Below are 13,578 nucleotides of genomic sequence, written 5' to 3'. Positions count from 1 at the left end.
TTAGTTAACTTGTTTGTGTGTGTCCATATATGTTTGTGTTTTAGATCAAACTTCCACATGAGAGAAAATATGTGCCATTTGTCTCTCTGAGCCTGACTTACTTTACTTAACACATTTTTTTCTAGGTCCATCCATTTCCCGGCAAAGGATACAGTATTATTTGCAATAGATGAGTAAAATTCCAGTGTGTGTGTGTGTGTGTGTGTGTGTGTGTGTGTGTGTGTATCACATTTTCTTGACCCACTCATACATTGTAGAACATGTAGGATATTTTCTTTACTAGGCTATTATAAATAGTGCAGCAATGAACATGGATATGCAATATTAATTTTTAATAAAAAGATGGATGCTAGATGATTCCCCCATTCAATTCTTGTTATTCCTCCTTCAGCTCCAGACATCATATTTCATTAAAGCTCTCTAGTCTTAAAAATGAGGTATTTACCCACTGACTTCAACAGTGTCCTTTATTTTCTTCTATTAAGCATACACAGCTGATTTTCTTCTTGGTGAGGATTACAAAAATATTCTTTTAATTTTGTAGAGAATGGAGATTGAATTACTGATGAGTAAATAGTCTTAAAAATTCAAGGAACTCATATTTCACAAAAAGGTTTGTTTTCTTCTAAATTACATTTTCTTTTCTGCCTTACTTATTTTCAGCACACTTAGAAATTCTTTGCTCTGCCCAGGAGAAAATCAGAGAAAGTAAATAAAGCCAGGCCCCTTATTAGCAAATCCTTCTAGTTTACAATGATATAAAACAGGCACACAAACCTGGCTGCTACAGAGTGCTAATAATGTCTTAAGTAGACATTTGGATTAGCCCTCTGTTTTTAGGCAAAGGCAGAATGAAGCGAATCTTCAAACTCGACAAAGAATGATGTATCTTCTTTAGGAACCCTCCTATTTCTACTCACTCCAAAATCTACTTTGTGAGATCTGAAGTTTTTCTTGCATCAAATTAGAGCTCTTTTGTTACACATAACCTGATTTTCCAGTCTCTCTCTGGCTCCACATTCCACATGAATTTGCTACACTCTTGCTGCAGTGTCCATGTATATCTGTGAGTTTAGTGCACTAAGCCACAAAATGTGTGTCTGGCATCAAGCCACTGATGAGAGACAGAAAATAAGCCCTCTCCATTTCCCTTCTGTGGAAAACTTCCTCTGTTCAAGTGTTTCTTGTGTGCAGTCAGAATGAGAGTGACATCACTCAACATGTAATGCATGGTGTGCAGTGGGGTCAGCTGAAGGGTAATACCTAGAAGTGTGCCAATTCAGAAGACAGATCAATGTTGGCATTGAGCAGGGACACTTAGCAAAATGATGCATTTGAGATGGCATTTCCGCAGGGTACACAGTGCCAGGGACTTCACACACCCAGCCAAACAATTGGCCCACTAGTGTTCTTTAGGGGCATCTCTAGTGTCTTCTTCATGGATTAGAAATTATAAATGAGTGTCGGGCCAAGGTTAACTTGAATGAAAGCAATGACATACTGTCAAATGAAATATTCATTCCTGGAGACTTACAAAGCTTTCTTTCAACTCTGCACTTCAGAACAGGTATGCCTAGCCAGATGTGGCAGCTCATGCTTGTCATCCTAGCTATCCAGAAGTCAGAGATCAGGAAGATCGCAGCTGAGTATAAGCATGAGTCCATTAGCATTCCTTCTTTTTCTTCATCTTCTTCTTTTATTTTTTAACTAAGCAAAACTTAAAAAAAAGGAAAACCCAATTATTTGAAGGTTCCAAGTAGATTATTGTCATTTATTAGGCTATAGCCAAACAAACTTCAGCTCCAAGAGCAGCACAGTGATCATATGTTTATAGTGTAGCGGGTCATCTCTCTCAGGATATGCAATCAGCAACTGCAAATTATTCCTAATAGATAGGAATCTAGTAATTTTGTAAAATTGCTAAATTTACAGAGTTAACAACACTGTCAAAGCCAAACAACTCATCAAACACAACTATGGCTCAGTTACATTTAAAGAGATTCCTGTTTTCAGTGTGTTTTTCTCATACCTTTGTAGGCTTCTTGTGAGGAAGAGTTGTGTCTTTTCTTTCTTTGCTTCAGTAGTGCCTAGTATAATCTAAGAGATGCAATCAGGTCTGATTGTGACTTATAAAGGTCTGAAGCACTAAAATTATTATAGTATATTAAGACACACACACACACACACACACACACACACACACACACACACACACACACACACACACACACACACCAGATGTGACAGGACACATCTGTCATCCTAGTACTCAGGCATCAAGAAAATCACATGTTCAAAGCCAGCCTGAAGTACATAGTTGGATCCTATCTCAACCAAATAAATGATATATAAACCAACCAAAACAGAACATATTTGTATACAGTTGAGTAGCTAGAACAGACCTATAGATAATACAGTTCCTTAAATGGTACAATTTTTAACCACTAAGCTACAGAGACAGCAATCTTTATTAAAATTCTTGTCCAAGTTAGTGAAATTTCTAGATATTGAAACATTTCCACAATTTCCATCCACTTACTGTTGAATGAATGTTCTTAGAATTGAAGATGTCTAAGGAAAAAAAAAGAAAAAATAGCTTAGAATCTATTGTCATAAAATGTACTTCTATTGTCAAGATGAGAATAGTTTCTATTCCATTCTCATAGTGAGAGTACCTGTGTGTTACAATTCCATTCAAGCACATATAATGCATTTAGCAGCAAATTTCAGTTAGAGAAAACTTTTACAATACTCAGTGCATCTCTGGGTTTTCAAAAGCACTGTATCATTATTTCTTGTATTTTTAAATCAACCATCTCCAGTCTATATACTTACATATCATCTAACCTGTACTTTTTGTATCATGGCAGTGTGCAAATATTTCAAGTTTTAACAGAAGTATGATTTTGGAAACCACTGTGTTGCCCTAACAAAGGGAACATTGTCCATTTTCCCTAACAGCTTCTCTCTAATTAAAGAGGCCCTGATGCTTTGCAGAACTCCAGGCCTCTGACACACCCTCCTCCCACCCAGTATTTTCTCTGCACACACAGAGAAAACAATTTGTAGCTTGCTGGGATTTGTGTAGTAGAAGAATATTTAATAGCATACCAGAAGGTCTGAAAAAGCACAATCTCCTGGTGAGTTATGACTTCTTTCTTTTCAAAATTCCCTGGCCAGGGGATGTGACTAGTAAGGAGGGCTCTCTTCACCCCCATTTCTGAGTCATCAGTGAAGTCTGCCACTTTTGTTTCTTTGCGTTTTGCAGTGGCCTTTCATTGATTTTATGCATATTGATAAACTTTGAACTGATAAATCTTTGAACTTCCATTTTTTTCCAAATCTTGTTCTGCCAAAACATAAAAAACTGAGAGATCATTTCATGATGGAAATGACAGTGTCAACTTCTTTACTTTCTAAATCTTAGGTCTCCAGAAGGACATTGAAGATGTTCTGGTACACACAAACCATAGAATATGTTCTGGTACACACCAACCTTTGTCTATTCTACAATCCCAGTGTTCCATGGCAAGCTTTCAAAAGGGAATTTTTTGCTGCTTCTCAAATTTAATCTAGGTATTTAGTTAATGAAGCTTATATCTATAGTACCTAACTTGCATACACATAACTGTTCAGGATTATAAAAAGCATGCAGTAATATCGAATGGTTGGCCACAGAGTTTCTAATTTGCATTCATTTCTTTATGCATTTGATTTATTAAGTACAAAGCAAACAAGATGTACTTTAAGTTAGGGCAAAAAGAACAGCAATGGTAATAGTCCATATTCAAGCTTTAAAAGCTTTAAAATAATCCATTTGTATTCTATCACTTGGTCTTCATTGCAGACTGTGGTTCATACAGCTGGTAAATGTTAAGACATAATACAAAGTTCAGTTCTTGTGCTCTAAAACAGGAACAGCAAACTTTTCTCTGTAAAGTGACAGATAGTAAATATTTTAGGTTTTACAGGCCATATGGTCTCTGTTGCAAATAATGGTTTCTGCCATTGTAGTGAGAAAGTGGCAATAGACAATGCATTAATAAATAAATGTGACTATTTTCCAATAAAATTGTATTCCCCAAACAGGCAGTGAGCTAGGTCTTTTTGGTGAGCTGTCATTTTGTCATCTTCTGCCGTAAACTACTTTGTTTTACAGGCGTGGGAAGGTAGAAGTCATGACAGTTATAGGTCAAAATAATATTATAGCTTATGCTAGCAAAAAGGGCTTTATAGAGAAGGATCATTTTAAAAGGGCCTGAAAGATATGTCAGATCTAGTTGTACCTCAGAAGAGCTGAAATGTTTCTTTAAAGAGAACAATGTGAGCAAAATTATAGAAGCAGCATGTGGAGTGGGATCTGTAGAGGAAGAAGAAGGGATTCCGTTTGGCTGAGGAATGGATAAAGTGTAGTAACACTGGAAAAGTGAGATTTTCATTTGTTGAAAAAGATTTCCAAGTACATAATAAAACCCTGGTTTCATAGAAATCAGAAGATACAGACACAAGTATGGCTCAAATGGTACAATTCTTATATAGTGTGTAAATGAGGTCCTGGGTTTAATAACCAGTACCACCAAAAAAAATAAAAACACCAAAATTTGAAAAATATTGTGTATTTGTGAGAAGAGAAGCTTCATGAGAGAGAACATCAGTATTTGTTTTTCTTTTGGATAATCAGAGAAAGTTGTGCCAGAGGGCTAAGAATTTCTACTCTGGCTCATAAGGCATGTTGATGAATGAATTACCAGTCCCTGCAGTAAACTAATCTGATATGGAAGGATAGGTCCTGAAAGGAAGACTTGAAATTCTGCATCCACTAAACTAAGAAATAAAACTACACCTTGAGTGGAAAAACTTGACTATAAACTACAGAATTCCAACACTGTATAGGGGATTTGAATTCTTTGCTGATGATATGTTAGTCAAGAATGTAGGCCAAGCTTGGCTGGATGATTCTTCTCTTCATTTGGGAATAAGAGTCATTCACTCCTCTCCATTCAGTAGCACTGGGCTGAGAGAGGCTGAAAGAAGGAAGAAACTGTCGCTCATAGCACTCCCCTATTTGGCTTCTCCTATGTGATTAGGCAGTGTGGGTTTATTCACCATCTGATGGTTAACGGAGTGTCCAGGCTTCCAACATAATGACTGGTCATCAAAGGGAATTATTCCCAGTAGTGAGGGTAAAGTTCAAACGTTCATGAGATCAGTTTGGGAAGTCACAGAGTATCACTTCTGTCATATTCTATCAAGGAAAAAAGAGAAATCAACTCTAGCTCTTCATGGAGTTGTAGCAATATTACACTGCTAAAGCTTCTTTGGGAAAGAAGATATTGCTGTGGCCTTCTCTGCAAAGATGACTTTGCATAAAAGCTTAACATACAAATTGAGCTGGAACCAATGAAATCCCTAGAGACCTAGCAGAGACAAACCCAAAACCATTTCCATGGACCAAGCCTTATGAGAGTCACATGGTAAACAAAGCTCATTGCAAATGAAGTTATGATGCAAATCTCAAACCACATAGGAAAACAGGATGTAGACACAAATGAGAACATAGCAGAGGATAACTTGGAATGATAGAGGAAAAAGAAAGAGATTTAGAAGTAAACACATTTTAAAAAATGCAAAGAGCTAAAGCTAGAAACAGAAGTCACAAGTTAAGAACTGACCAGTATAAACAACAAATAGACAAGTTTGGTTAATATGAAGTTAAAATTACAGTGGTAAAAATCCTATTAGTTGAAATAAACACTAATGAATGAAATGAAGTTAGACTTAAGGAAGTAAATTTAGCCTAAGTATATAACACAAATAGATAAAAAGTATTAACAATATATAATGTTAAAGAAATATTAGAGACCTGGAATAATAGAAAGTCAAACATAGATCAAATAGAAATTCCAAAAGGAGGAAATGAAAGGCTAAAAAAGACCAAAATCTAATGAGATAATGCCTGGGTACTTTCTAGAAATTTGTGAAGAAAGAAGTCATTAGAATTACAAACTATACTTCATCTAAGGAAATTTTTTTATTTCATAACTAGATACATGTTAAAGAAAAACTACAGTATCTAGAACAATAACCTAAGATATTTTAGCACTTTGAGCAGCAGTTAAAGTAAATAATGAAAGAATACATTTTAAATGTTAACAATCTAAAAATCTATGTGATTATCAGATAATTATTTATGACAAAAGAATTGGACATTATAAAAGCAGAATTGTTAGATCAGTGTTTGTGTTACTCAACTTTGTCAAAATATATTTTAGATACAATGAACTGAATCCGTTTTCATAATTCCATTTGATGAATTTTGATAAATATAGCCTGTAACTACCATTACACCCAAGATCCAGAACTGTTCCTTCACCGTGAAGTTTCCTGTGCTCCTTCACTATCAATTTCCTCACCCCACACTTGCCCTCAACCACTGGTCTGCGTTCCATCACTGTAAAATTAGATTTATTTTTCTGGAGTTTTGTTTTGATGGAATTATACTGCATGTAATCCTTGTGTCTGGCTTTTTTCATTTCATCTGCTCAAATGTTTCCTGAGATACATTCATATTACACATACAGCTAGCTCATTGCTTTTTATTGCTGAGAAATAGTTCATTGTACAGAAAAGAAAACTGATGCTTCAATATTAATATCTGGCAAAAATATTATTTATTAGTGTTTAAGAGGATCTGTATATACTGGTCAGAAGCAAATAATAAGAGTGAAGAAATATAAATTATATCCTTCTGGTGATATAAGCACAAGGCATCTAAAGTGAATCTGACAATATTATGAGTAGAAATTTGAAAATCCATCAGCATAGTACAATTTTTAGAAGTGAAGTAAGCCAGGCCCAAAGAAACATAGGTCCCGTGGTTTTCCTTATTTGTAATAACTAGTATATATCTGAGACAAGCAGAAAAGGTCATATAAGATGGTGTTAAGCGAAATGAGCCCCAAGATAAGGACACAAGAAGTTTTTTTCTTTCTTGCTATTGTTTCTAATATATTTATAATGTGATTTTTTTTGTTGTTGCTTTGTACATTCTTCCTCCACAGTTTACCCACTGTTTTCATTGTATTTGATGTTGGTATAATTTGGAGGAGGGGAAGGGAAAAAACAAATTGTTTAAATAGGGATACAGGTGGACCCATTGCAACAATGAGATGTACAAGATGCTATGTCAGAAAAACAACTTTATAATTTTGGTGTGTGGGGGGGGGCGGGGAGTGTAGTTGTGGAGATGGGAGGGCAAGGATGGGAGGGGAAAAACAAAGGAGGAGGCAACAATGCTTGATAAGAAATGTACCCATGTATGGGGCTAGGAAGGTGGCTCAGTGGTAGAGCGCTTGCCTTGCATGCATGAGGCCCTGGGTTCTATTCCTCAGCACCACATAAGCAAAAAGAAAAAAGCGGGAAGTGGTGCTATGGCTCAAGTGGTAGAGCGCTAGCCTTGACCTGAAGAGCTGAGGGACAGCGCCCAGGCCCGGAGTTCAGGCCCCATGACCAGCCCCCCCCCAAAAAAAATTCACATTCTTGACTGAATCCTACTGAACCATAATCTGGTTCATTCTTATTCAAATTGCGGAAGAAAGTTTCAGCTGGATTATTTCTCATGTAAAATATTCCAGCTGCAGAGAAACAGAATAGGCTTTTTTTTCCCCTAGACTGCCTGGGGCTAGCTGTATAATGGAAGGAAGAGGCAGCAGAGTTCCACGGCCATTTGAATGAAACATTGGAGATCAGGTCTGGAGAATGACATACAGGCACAGTCCATCAAAGCCAGAAGAAGAAGCCTGCAAGCTGCAGGTGAGTGTTTCCCTAGCTCCTGCTACAACAGATCAGGCAGTAGGATACTACAATGGCCTTTCCTTCACCAGTATCTGATAAGACAGCTCCACAATCACCAATGACAACACTGAATTTTATGGACCTGTCTTCCTGTGTCCTATGTCCTCATGTATAAATAATCTTGCAAAAAAAAAATTAAAGCAAGAAACACTGGAGCTCCTGTATGGATTTTTACAAAGCTGTGAAAACTAAACTCTGAGTGAATCTCACCTAAACTTAGGCTTATGAAATCAGCTCTTCTGTGACCTGAGTTATGTCATATATAGAAGAATAGAAAGAAATGACTCATTGGTATTCTGCAGCCAGCTTCTACTTTTCTGCAGGAAGATTATGAGGAGATACAACATTGTAGGGACTTGAATGAAAAACCTTGAATAATAAACATTACCTTAGCATTTGCCAGACATTTTGTCTTGGCTACTTAGTATTACTACATCCTCACATGTGGTTGGTGCTAAAGAAGTGGTTTGTGGCAATGAAAAATTATGCTACATTAGAAGCTTGGAGCATAATTATCTGTTGAATTAAGCAGAATGGGTGCTATACTATATTTATTTGGACAAATTAGTAGTGTCTAAATAACCTAGCTAGGTTCAAATCCTCATTCTTCTCCTTTGATGTTAGGCATATTCTATGTTTCCATCTCTTCCTCTGTCAAAGTGAATTAGAAGATTATCTTTTAGGCTGCTGTGAAGATTACACTACATTGCATGTGAATTATAAACATACATAGACATGAGGCCTGGTGAATCCTTGGCAAAGATTGGCTCTTATTTTTGTTATTTTTATTTTTTGTCTCATTTTTTTCAATTTTTTTATTGTGAAAATACCGTACAGAGGGGTTACAATTACATGAGCAAGGTAATGAGTACATTTCTTATCAAGCATTGTAGCCTCCTCCTTTGTGTCCCCTTCCCATCCCTTCCCATCACCTCCCAGGCCCGCCCCAGCCCTGCCTCCCCCACTCTCCCCCCACCCCCTTTAATCTTTGTGAATAAGATGCAATCAACAACTCAACAACTTTTTACCTCAAGAGGAGCCTAAACCTTGAAATCTCAACTCCATATCAAAGCTGACTTTTGTTCCATAGAGAATGTGATAATTAGTACAAACCAGCAGTTCAGTAAACATTCACTTTTATCCTTCCCTTTCCTCTCAAAAAAGCACTTAATAAAAACAAAAACCTGGCTCTTTTCTAGCTCTTTTCTAGCTCTTTCCCAGCTCTCCCAGCTCTCTTTCCCAGGCCTTTCCCCTCGGCGTGGAGGGCCAACACGGCCTGGTACCAGCAGGAACAATGAATAAACCTACCCCTTACCTGAATACCACATGCATGGTGCTGTTCTTACTCAACTACCTCTTTTTAAAAACCTAACAATAATTATTTACATTCTTTACTTGGTATGATGTTAGCAAATTTATCTTAATCTATCATACGCTATTGTTTTTTAAAAGTCACTGATTTTTTTTCAATTTAAATTAAAAAACTTCCAATTAAAAAAAAACTGATCTCCTACTTCACATTTCCAAGAATACAGCCATTTTCAAGAATTCATTATTTATAGTCAAAAGAGATATAATAAATATTCTCATAGGTAGCAGGCTAAAAACAGCTTTGATTTCAATGTTAGGAGGAGTTATCTGTCCACAACTGCTGTGGCTGGCACAGAGCCTGGCATGTGCTAAATTCTCAATGGGAGAATATGTCAAAGAATGCCTGCTTGATTCCTTCCTGCCAAACCAGATTACTGTCTATGACTCCATCCGACCTTGGTGTGATCACGTGATAATCTCATATCATGTACTTAAAGAACCCAAATCAAACATCTGCATTCAAATCCCTCACCTTCTACTTGACAGTGATTTTCATCAATACAAGCTGGCTCAGCTAAGCCAGTTTTCTATTTGTAGATGAGCAGCACTTGTTGGACAGCTGTAGGAATTGGAGGTAGAAATATTTCCTTGATATAAAACACTCTATACATGAGACATATTAATTTTCTGAAAGTATCATCACCCATGGACTCCACTGAACCTTAGCAAAGTTGATTTAAATCATACTTCCTGTTTATCACATTGTTTATCTCCATTGATGAGTACAGAAAAGTAATAGAGTAATGATCTCAGCAATCAACATTATATGAGTTCATATCTATCTCTGACACAGAGAGAGGGGGAAGCAAAGACCAAAAAAAGACCCCAACATCATTTATTAGTTTTCTGACTTTGGGCAAGGAATCTCAAGTGGACATAACACCAATAACCTTAATTCATAGGATTGTTAAAAGGATTATGTCAGAAGACCAGAGTCTGTTTTCTCTACATCTCCTACAGAAAACCAAGTGCAATGAACACCTAATCAATAAATGATTGAATAAATAAACTAATGAGAAAGAAGGAAGAAGAAAGGGAAAGACAGGAAGGAAAGGAAAAAAAAGTGCCTTTCAGATATTTTAAGGCATATGTATATTAGTTGAAATTTTTCTTTTAAAACATAGGGTAGTAAAACCTTGAAGGCAAATTCTGAAATAAGTCATTTGTAAAAATTAGGCCCTTTTATAAGGCTGTCATCTCTTCCTTACCAGACCTCATTAAGCATCCACAATACCTTGGAAAAGCACCAAATACCAAATTATGAAAAATGGAAGAAAAAATTCCCAAGGTAAAAGAATTGTTTTCTATCTTCCGAAGCATCTGTTCCTTCATCCTGAAATATTTCATGTAAAACATATTTCATGTAATTCAAATAATTAAGAGAAATAAATATTAAACACATTATCAAGAGCAGCAAACAAATCTTTTCTGATTTCATTTCCATTGTCTTAAGCCCTCAGTAAGATATAAACATTCTTGTACCCAAATTACTAGCGAAATTAAGAATACATTACCAGTTTTATTAGAAAGAATTACTTGGAAAGAAATACTATTTGAATCTTCTTTCTTTTAATCATAGAAAAGCAAAACAAGCAGTTAGTGATGTGAGTTCTTTAATATAAACAGCAAAAGAAAGCTATTGAAATCAATTAAAAATTTTTGCATGAAGGGAACATGCAAAATGCATTGAAAATAGCCTATTTTGAGTAGTCATAGTTTTCGTTTTTTTCTTAAACACATCAGACATAAATTTCACAGCTCATAATTAATTCCCAGTGCCCACATCACTATTAATTTTTAATCAAAGCAGAGCTGCTATGAATACTACTGATATTTCACTGAGGTCAGCAGGGGGTTGTTAGCAGGCCCCAAACCCCTTATTTGTTTTGCATAACAGAGACCAGTGTCTAAAAGGATGGTCCTGAAAATCCTGAAATCCCCACTAATTACCTATAGGTGATGGGGACCAAGCCCTGTGTCTTGACTCACAAAAAAACAAAAGGGGGGGGGAAGAAGAAAGAAAAAGAGAAATCCAGTTTTATACATAATTATACATTTCCACAGGCCAGGGATTTGGTGCTTCATATTCTTGGCAGTGTTAGACTTAGCAGGAATATATTATTAGAAAGCATTTCCTCTATATGTATAAAGGGAATTCTCCACAATCGATTTACCATCCTTATGCTCATAAATGGATGTTTAGAGGAGCTCCCTGGATAGCAAGGTAACATTGCACCAGGGAGCAGATGCAATACAAGTTCACAGAACTTTTGTCACATAAAAAATCACTAGACAAGAAAATGATTTCCATGTGAGTTTAGGAAGGCCCCAGAGAAATTGTTCTTCAACTCATCATCTAAAAATGCAACCAAAGAACCAATGCAACCCAGGGAACTTTAATAGCTAATTTAAAACCAGGTAAATATCCTAACCTTAGTAAAACCAGGTACTATAAACTCAAAGAAACCCTGCTGCAAGAAAATTCCTTAGATTTCAGACCTTTTCAGAAAAGACATAACATGAATGGATGTACAACATTAGCTATGAAGGGCACTGAAATCTTTCCTCACTCCAATTATTGCCTCCATGATCCTGCCAAGAAGCCTGAATTTCCTGCATTTCAAGACCTTAGCTAAAGGTAGGCATATCAGAAAGTAAAGAACCGGGATGTTTAATTGTTGAAGAAAAAACAGATGAATTATGAGAATGAGTGAAGAGTATAGAGATGAGAAAGGAGGGCGCATGTCCAGGTAGAGGAAGTAGTGCCCAACTCAATTGAAGAGGAAAGTGGAGCACATACACTAAGAGTTCGAGTCATGCTGGAGGAGGGTCTGAAAGTGAGTCTATGGTGACAAATTCTGTGATCAGCAACTACAGAAGGCTTCTAACCAGATGACAATATGATCACTTGTAGAAGACCATGTGGAAGGAAAGGCCAGCAATTCAGGCAAGAAGCGCTGAGGCACAGCAAAGCAAGGCAAAGGCTGCGAGAATGGAGACAAAAGAAGTTGCTGGATCCCAAACAACATTAAGGGGGAGGGGTCCGAGAGGGGATGCCATAGAACTCCAGGGAATACAAAGAACAATGAAAGGGTATTCATGAGAAAAGGAGAGATTGAGCATCCTTAAAGCTGTGGAGAAGAAGCTGGCAAAAAAGAAAGAAAATAAATCAATACCAAAAAAAAAAAAAAAAAAGGAATTGAAGCCAAAGAAAATTTATGCCCGGTCATGGCTAGACATGGTAAGTAAATGTCTTTCTCATTTGGCATTTCAAGATATTTGGTGTTCGATTGAATGTTTGTTCAGTGGTGGGGTAAAAGGAAAAATTGGCCTTGGAAGGACAAAATAACTTTTTCTTGAAGGAAAGGAGAGCTGAAAACATGCGGCCAGCAAGTTGAAGACTAGGTGAGATATGAGTCACTTTGGTAAAATGAAAGATGCGATGTGGGTTGTGGGAATGACATGGTCAAGGCTTTAGGAAGAGAAAAGTTGTTCTGACATGCACAAAAATTCAAAAAAGCATCAGAGGATTGCTAATGTTAATATGACCTTCTAAATGTGTGTTTACTGACTTTCACCAGTAACAACTTCCCAGACAAGGATTAAGACAAAAAAACAAAACAATACATACAGAGGTCACTCAGGTTTTCTGGCCCTCTATTCTCTGGTGTAAAACTTCATCATGCAGGAACACTTGTTAAATTTGTAACAAAGCCTTACAGACAAGTGCAAATAGTAAATCCTTTTTTGCAACCCAGAACTAATTGTTGATATGAAATTTTGGTACCTGTAAGAAGGAATATGATAAAAAAAAAAAACTTCATCATGCAATGTCACGATTAGTTTGAATTATTGTTTGGGTCTGTTCCATACACAAAAATCTTCTAAAGATAAAATCTTTGTTCCATTCACCTGTGTATCCCCATGCTTGACCATTGTGCCCAGAATATCATCAGTGCTCCATTAATATTGCTGGAACTCTGAACCAGTGGCTATGGACTAATAATCAGGAACAATGGAAGCTCAATGTCAAAAAGCAGACTGGGGTGACAGAGGGCAGATTATTCAGAAGCATATTCTAGGTAGTAGACATAAATGAAAATCGAAGTAAATGTAAGAACTGGGGAGGACGTGGGTTTTAAGGAACAATATCATAGGGTATAAGTGTCTAATTTTTACGAAAAAAAAAAAAGAGGACAGTCAAATAATCCCATAGCAAGAAGCCCAGGGCCAATGTAGTTCCAAGGTTGGTGCAGAAACTCTACAATGTACAGGACTCATTGCCCACATTCTTAGCAGATTACAGCCGATTAGCAGCTCTCTCTTTGGCTGTTAAATGCTACATTAGCATAT

The 13,578-nt window shown here is 36.6% G+C and overlaps 1 pseudogene; it reads left to right on the top strand.

Annotated features, from left to right (window-relative positions):
- The first annotated feature begins 12,914 nt into the window (after window positions 1–12,914).
- Window positions 12,915–13,029, top strand: LOC138817395 (small nucleolar RNA SNORA40; annotated as a pseudogene).
- Window positions 13,030–13,578: the final 549 nt, after the last annotated feature.

The sequence above is a fragment of the Dipodomys merriami genome, unplaced genomic scaffold (assembly GCF_024711535.1).
Source record: "Dipodomys merriami isolate MVZ:Mamm:240054 unplaced genomic scaffold, mDipMer1.0.p SCAF_7, whole genome shotgun sequence".
Classification (NCBI taxonomy): Eukaryota; Metazoa; Chordata; class Mammalia; order Rodentia; family Heteromyidae; genus Dipodomys; species Dipodomys merriami.
This window is presented reverse-complemented; position numbering and strand designations above follow the sequence as displayed.